General features: G+C 44.4%; 1 non-coding gene across 1 annotated transcript; it reads left to right on the top strand.

The window, feature by feature from the left end:
• Positions 1-5,512: 5,512 nt before the first annotated feature.
• On the top strand, positions 5,513-5,676 carry LOC115871697. The gene has a single exon (XR_004047421.1). It is a non-coding gene; the product is annotated as a U1 spliceosomal RNA (small nuclear RNA).
• The last annotated feature ends 2,495 nt before the right edge of the window (positions 5,677-8,171 follow it).

Genomic DNA, 8,171 nt, shown 5'->3' with positions numbered 1-8,171 from the left:
ATGATCTGAGCAGAATTGAATGCTAATAAGAAACAGATTGGAATAACACTGTGGTTATTCCCCCCACGTTCTCTTTTCTGAAGATTTTCTCAACCACAGAGAACTTATTTCTTATCAGGACTGTGAGCCTTCATGGTTGAAATGAGTTGTCAAAACCTGGTTGGCCTACTGGAATGCAATGCTCTTACCTGTAACCATTTTATGCCAGTATATATCTGCACTTGCAAACCACAGAGACCCTGCCAGGTCCCACCAACACTGTTATCACTATACAAAGCAAATTCATCATAAACTGCTAAAACGGCATCACCAGACTAAGAAATTAAAGCAGTCAACATAAGAACTCTCTAGTCTCAAAAATCAAGAGTTGGAAGTCCCCTATGAGAAACAACAACAACAAAGTATTACGGCGTCTGTCTGCTGTTAACAACATGGAAAACCAAACAGAAGACAAGAAATGCTGGTGAGGGGGTGGGGAGACTAGAACCCTCCTACACTGCTGGTGGGACTGGAAAATGGCATAACACTGCCTTTAAAAAACTTGGACATAGACTATCGTGTGCTAGAGCAACCCCCTTTCCTGGAATATAGCCTGGAGAAATAAGAGTTACAACACAAAGAAATAGATACACACCCATGTGCATTGCAGCATTATTCATAATAGCAAAAGGCAGAAGTAATCTCAATGCTCAAACTGAAAAGTGGTGCAAACAACTCACAGTATTTTGACACAATGAAATAGTACATAGTAAAAGAATAATGAATGAGACAAATCAGTCACAAATACTGGATGAGACCACTATCATATAGAAAGTCAAGAAAAGGTTTTCACATTAACAGAAATGTTCACCGAGGGCTCCCAGGGGTGGGAGATCACTAGAGAGTAGACATTTACCAACTTGGGGGAAGGCAAAGGCAATATACGGTAAGAGGAAGATAGGCTTGTGGGAATGACAATCAGTGATGTGGTAGTTACATAATCTGTTGTCAATTTGAGACTTAAGAGTGAAGGGGTGGAGTTTAGTCTGTCAATCAGGCCGCAGCTTGATGACCTCATTTGGAAGCGCTAAGTTCATCAATCGCTTGCTGGAGGCGAGACACACAGACACTCCCTGCAGACATTCCTGTTGAGAAAACACATGGACTATGCTAGAGCTCTGGATCTGGAGGAGCCACGTGGAGACCCCTGCCAGCACTGAGATGCTTCCACCGCCCCTGGATCCACAAGACTTTCCACCTACTGGCCTGTGATCTTCCTGCATTCAGTGTCATTGCATGTGTTGCGTGAGTCTGAAGAGGACTTTATAGATTCATATCAGACATATGGGCTAATATTGGACTCAGGGACTTGATCTGGACTGGGCTGGGATGATTTCTCAATATTAAAATGCTATTGTATATAAAGCTCTTTCTTATACACATAAGAATGTCTCTGGATTTGTTTCTCTAGTCTACACAGACTTGCAAAAATTACATGAAGCAAAAGATGTATGAATTGGTGAATGGACAATATTTTGCTCTGTAAATGTTCACCCAATTTGCAATAAACAGTTTATTTTATTTTAATTATTTTAATAAGTCATTTTATTGGGGCTCTTACAGCTCTCATAACAATGTGTACATCAATATCAAGCATGTTTTTATATATGTTGCTGTCATCATTTCCAAAACATGTTCTTTCTACTTGAACCCTTGGTATCAGTTCCTCTTTTTTTCCCTTCCCTCTTCCACCCTCCCACCCTCATGAACCCTTGATAATTTAAAAATTATTTTTATTTTCATATTTTACACCGTCTTCTGTCTCCCTTCAGCCATGTTTCTGATTTTCATCCCCCTGAGGGTCGGAGGGGGCAGTTTGTACATCAAACATTGTAATCGGTTTGCCCTTTCTACCCCTTCTCTCCCACCTTCCCCCTACCCTCATGGTATTGCTACTCCCATTATTGCTCCTGAGGGGTTTATCTGTCCTGGGTTCTGTGTGTCGAGAGCTCTTATCTGTACCAGTGTACATGCTCTGGTCTAGCCAGATTTGTAAGATAGAACTAGGGTCATGATAGTGGGGAGGGGTAGGAAGCATTAAAGAACTAGATGTGTGTTTCATCAGTGCTGACTGCACCCTGGCTGGCTCATCCCTGCATTGCGACCCTTCTGTGAGGGGATGTCCAATTGTCTTTGGGCTTTGGGTCTCCACTCCAACTCCCCTCATTCACATCAAAATGGTTGTTAGTTTTGAGTCTTTTGATACCTGATCCTGTTGACACCTCATGATCACCCAGGTTGGTTTGCTGTTTCCTTGAGGATTTTGTTGCTTCCTTGCTGAATGGCTGTTTGTCTTCAGACCTTTAAGACCCTAGACTCTGTATCTTGTAATAGCCGGGCACCATCAGCTTTCTTCACCACATGCTCTTATGGACCCATTTTGTCTTCAGTAATCATGTCAGGAAAGCGAGCATCACAGAATGCCAGGTTATTAGAACAAAGTGTTCTTGCGTTGAGGGAGGACTTGAGTAGAGGCCTGTGTTAGTCCAGGTAGACGAGAGAAACAAATCCAGGGAGACTCATAAGTGTATAAGAAAGAGCTTTATAATAAAGCTCTTTACATTAAGAAAACATCCCATCCCAGCCCAGATCAAGCCCATAAATCCAATATTAGCCCATATGTCTCGTGGTGAGGCCGACATATGGTCCTCTCTGTTCATTGGCTGCTTGGAGCGGGAAGGTCATCCTCGATGCTTGGTGGGCCATGGTGCGGTCCATTCTCTTTCTCTTTCCCTCGTAGTTTGCTCCCAGGTGGTCTGGGCAGACCTGCCACTCTCCCCAGGCTGGATCTTCAGTGCCGTCCTCTGTAGTGCATTCTTCTGGGAGGGGGTCAACGTAGCTGGAATTGGGACCAGCCCCACAGTCCTCTCTGTTAGTTCACTGCTTCAGGCCAGTATGTTGCCCTCAAGGCTTGGCGAGCCACGTTGAGGTCTGGTCCCTCTCTCCCTTTCCTGTGGTGACATAAACAATACCCTCCCGTGGTGGATTAGTACCCTGTTCCCCCAAGTGCCTTTGCCTTACCTCCCTTTTTTTTTCTTGTCCCCCTGCCCTCTTTTCCCCTTCTTATAATTTTTTAATATGAAAAATGTTGTTTTTCATATTTTTAAAACATTTTTAAAAATAATGAAAACTTCCCACAAAAAATTTGAAGGCCCTCAAAGTGTTATCAGACTCAAAACTATAAAGCTCCTGGAAGATAGCATAGGAAAACGCTTGGGGTCCTGATTTGTGGCATAAACAGTAACAAACATAATAAAGATGCACAAACAACAGAAGATAAATGAAATCAGTGAGACCTCCTAAAAATTCATTATAAAATTATATTAAAATTAAAAAACGGGTAACACCAAAAGAGGAAAAAGAGAACCCATGAATTAGGGAAAGCATATTGGCAGCTACTTATTTGTTGTTACTAGGGGCCAGCAAGTCAGATCTAATCCACAGCACCCCTACCTATGCACAACAGAACCAGACACTGCGCGGTCCTGCACCACCTTTGCAATTGTTCCTGTGCTTGAGCCCATCATTGCAGCCACGGTGTCCATCTGTCCTGGTGAGCCCTTCCTCTCCTCCACTTCCCCTCCACTTTACAAAGCCTGATGTCCCCTCTCTCCTGAAAGTATGTCCAAAGTATGTAAGACGAAGTCTTGCCATCCTGCATCTAAGGGGCACTCTGGCCATACTTCTTTCAAGGCAGATTGATTTGTACTTTTAGCACTCCGTGGTACTTTCAGTATTGTTCTCCAGCACCATAATTCAGGTGCATCGAGTTTTCTTTGGTCTTCTGAGGTGGTTAGTTTATTGTGCCAACCTGACCAATAAACACGTGGGGTTAATTGAAGGGCAGAGGGATAAATGGCTCAGTGAGCCTCGCCTTTATAGTTCTCAGGGTCTCTTGCTTTGTGATGGTCGGACCAGGGGGCAGCTGTCTTAGCCATTTCCTGCTTCAGCTTGCAAGGCTCACTTCCTGCAAGACATCCCTGAGGAGAAGCCACATGGACCTACTCCGATGCAGCCCTGGGTGCTGGAGCACCTGTGTGGAGACCCCTGCCAGTGCTGAGATGTTTACACATTCATTGACTTGGCTTTCCTCCTGCAGTAGGCATCATTGCGTCTGTTTTGTGAGATGGAGGAGGACTTTGTGGACTGGTGTTGGGCATATGGGTTAATGGGTTAATGTTGGACTTGTGGGCTTGGGCAGCACTGGGTTGGGATGTTTTCTTGATGCTCACTTAACCTTTATACAAAACTCTCTCTTATACACGAGTTTCTGTGGATTTGTTTCTTTAAAGTACCCAGACTAATACATCTTCCTTATTCGATGTTTAACTTTCACACGCATTAGATGCAATGGCGAATACCATGGCTTGGGTCAGGGGCACCTGAGTCCTCAAAGTAACATCCTTGCTCCTCAATACTCTAAAGAGGTCTTGTGCAGCAGAGTTCCCTAATGCAAAAGGTTTTTTTGTTTTGTTTTGGGGTGTTTTTTGTTTGTTTGTTTTTATCTCCTGGATTCTGCTTCCATGAGCATTTATTGTGGATCTAAGCAAGGCAAACTCTTTGACAGCATCAACCTTTTCTCCATATATGTTACTTATTGGTCCACTTGTGAGGACTTTGGTCTTCTTGACCTTGAGTTGCAATCCATACTGAAGTCTGCAGTCCTTGATCTTCATCAGCAAGTGCGTGAAGTCCTCCCCACTTTCAGCAAGCAAAGCTGTGTCATCTGCATAGCGCAGGTTGTTACTAAGCCTTCCTTCAATCTTGAAGCCACAATCATCTTCATATAAGCCAGCTTCTCTGATGATTAGCTCAGCATACAGATTAAACAAGTAGGGCGAGAGGATACAAATCTGACACACACCTTTCCTCATTTTAAACCATGCAGTATTCCTTTGCTCTGTTTGCCCAACTGTCTCTTGATCCATGTACAAGTTCCACATGAGCACAAAGAAGGGTTCCGGAATTCCCACTCTTCTCAAAGTTATTCGTAAATTATCCTGGTCCACAGAGTTGAATGCCTTTGCATAGCCAATGAAACACAAGTAAACATCTTTCTGGTATCCTCTGCTGTGAGCCAAGATCCATCTGACATCAGCAATGATATCCTTTGTTCCATGTCTTCTTCTGAGTCTGGGCTGAACCTACTGCTACAATTGTTTTGGGATGATCTTCAGCAATATTACTGTTCTGTAGTTTGGGCATTATGTTGGGTCACCTTTCTCTGGAATGGGTACAAATATCTGACAATGGCCTATTTTCTAAAATATATGAGAAATTTCAATACCCCAACAACAAAAAGACAAACAACCCTATCAAAAATGGGCAAAACACTTGAACAGACACTTCACCAAGAAGACATTCAGTGAGTTAACAAACTCATGGAGAGATACTTGGGATCATTAGTCATTAGAGAAATACAAATTAAAACTATAATTAGGTATCATCTCAGACCTACAAGAATTGCTCTGATATACTTACCTAGCAGGGGAGATACCATGATCACGAAGGTGGTTTTCCCAGGGTGAGGCTTATCCATTGCTCTCTAGATGTGCTGACCCCTGCAATTTCCCCAAATGTGGGAAACTCAACTGCATAATTTGTGGTAGTGGGGGACTGCGTTCGCGCTCTCCCCTGGGGGGGTGGGGGATTGCTCTGATAGAAAACAGAAAATGTTGATGAGGGTACGGAGAGACTGGAACCCTCAGCTGGAATGGGACAGAGCTCTCTTCAGAAAGACTAGACTTACTGATGATAGAGACTGGAGGACCCCCTGAAACTATTGCTCTAAGACATTCTTTCAACCTGGAACTGAAACCACTCCTAGAGGTCACCTTCCCCCACCCCCACCAAATGTTAGATTACCCCACAGTATGGGATGCAAAAGGGTTTTTCCCCAGGTTGTCTCCCCCAAATATATGCCCAACCTAAGATGCTGCCTACTACACATGGTAAATGACTGTACACTTCGAGGTCAATGCAAGCTGCTTAGAGATTATTCTGCCTGGGAGTTACCAGCCATCTAGAGCAATCAGACTGTATAGTCCCACCCTAAGTAGGGCCCACTCCCTTCTGATACGGGTAGTGGATGTTTCCTTGAAGGAGAGCCCAGGGACAAGGTTGAGCCCACTCAAGGATGATCAAGGTTAGGCTGCCATTTCGGGTCTAGGGTCCACCCATCTTGTCACATGTGGTCCCCTAACCCCTCCCCTTCCTATTACGTATACACCCCTAGCTCATCCCCTTCCTGTGATGTGTATGCCTATTGTACAGCCCCTTCCTGTGATGTGTGTGGTTACCTGTAATCACGCTGCTAAGTATACATAAGCCTTAGTCAGAAATAAAGAGGAGACACTTTCTTCTCCCTCCCCATCCTCCTGCTCTGTGTGTGGACCTGGCTGCTGAGATCACAGCCGTCCCAGAAGTGAGCATGCCACCATTAAATGTGTCTGACCCCTTTATTTCACTCTCTCTCCTCTCTTCCATGACTTTACTATGATCTCTATATATTATAACCGTACAATTGCTCCTATCCACCTCCGTGGATGTTAGAGGCTGGTCTACGCTAACACTACAGACTTTGAGTAGATTCATATAGGGCAGATTCTAACTGCTCCTCAGGGTTTCCAAGACTAAATCCTTAAGGGAGACAGATGGCCTCATCTTTCTCTCAGGGAGCAGCTGGTGGTTTTGAACCACTGACCTAGCAGTTAGTCATCCAATGCTTAACCCATTTTGCCACCAGGGCTGAACAACATCACCTTTGAGGAATATGCACCACTTACCTGAGGACCAGACGAGATGACGCAGAGGAGCAGGGGAACTGGAAGGAAGAAAAGTCAGAAGGCAGGGTGGAAGGGGGGAGAGTGCTGACTTACTCAGGAGACAGCAGCCATTGTCACAGCGTAAGTCGTACATATTGAGTACAACCCAATTTACTGTTTAACTTTCACCTAAAGCACAAGAAAATGCTGGGCAGTAAGTAGTGAATAATCACAACAAAAAAAACACCCCAAACTCTAATCCCTACACCTGTGGTCATAAATCCATTTGAGAAGGGACTGTCTTTGTTATGTTAATGAGTAAATATTTGTGTAGGGCATGTCTAGAGTTGATCTCTTCTGAAATATGATGGAACAGTTTAAGTGGGTAGCTGATAGAAACGCTGGTGGTTACGCATTGAATTGCTCACCAAAATTTCAGCAGTTTGAAACCACCCGCCGGTCCTAGAAGACAAGAATTTCCACTCTCATAGAGAATCACAATCTCAGAAACCCACAGATGCACCTCTATCCTGCACGGTGGCTAGGAGTCAAATTAACTCAAAAGCCGTGAGTCTGGGTTTTTGATTAAGTGGTCAGACAGTTGGAAAAAGACAGAGATCATCATGATTCACAAGGAACCTGAGCCGAAGAGACAAGGTCCCCCAGACCAACACAGAGAGAGAAGCTACCCCTAGAGCCAGCATCCTGAGTGCAAATCTCTAACCTCACAAACTCCGAGGAAACAAATTTCTATGTGTTAAAGTCATCCTCTTGTATTTTTCTTGTGGCAACACTAGATAATTAACACAATATTGAAGGCATTCAAGGTGAACGATGTTCTGTTCCGTTCCCTGGGGTTTTCATGGTCTGATTTTTGGCGCTAGATGGCCAGGCACTTTCTTCCTAGTCTGTCTTAGACTGGAAGCACCACTGAAGACTGTGTGCCGTGGGTGAGTGACCTGGCTGCCACTTGAAATTCCGGGGGCCTCGCTTCGAGGATTGCAGCCACACAGAGCCTCCACAGCAATGCGACCTTACCTTTCAGGGCATGTGTAGGTGATGTTGAAGACCTTATTCTGTGTGATAGTTACATAATTTTATGTCAACTTGATACATAAAGTGTAGAGTGGAGTTTTGCCTTCAACCAGGTCACAGCTTGATGACTTCATTTGGCGGCTCAATGAAATAAATGGCTCAATGAATGCTGGCCTCTCTCTCTCTGTGTGCGTGTGTGCATGTGCTTAACCTTCTTGTTGGTGAGCCATGCGGCTGAGACCTGCCCGAGCCTTGTGATGCTTCCTCTGCCATTGGATGCACAAGCCTCTGCACCCACCAGCATGTGATCTTCCTATGTTCTCCATCATTGCA

Source organism: Echinops telfairi, unplaced genomic scaffold, assembly GCF_000313985.2.
Source record: "Echinops telfairi isolate 266 unplaced genomic scaffold, ASM31398v2 ScPeMD7_7400;HRSCAF=8409, whole genome shotgun sequence".
Lineage (NCBI taxonomy): Eukaryota > Metazoa > Chordata > Mammalia > Afrosoricida > Tenrecidae > Echinops > Echinops telfairi.
The sequence above is the reverse complement of the archived record's forward strand: the minus strand, read 5'-3'. Positions and strand labels throughout refer to the sequence as shown.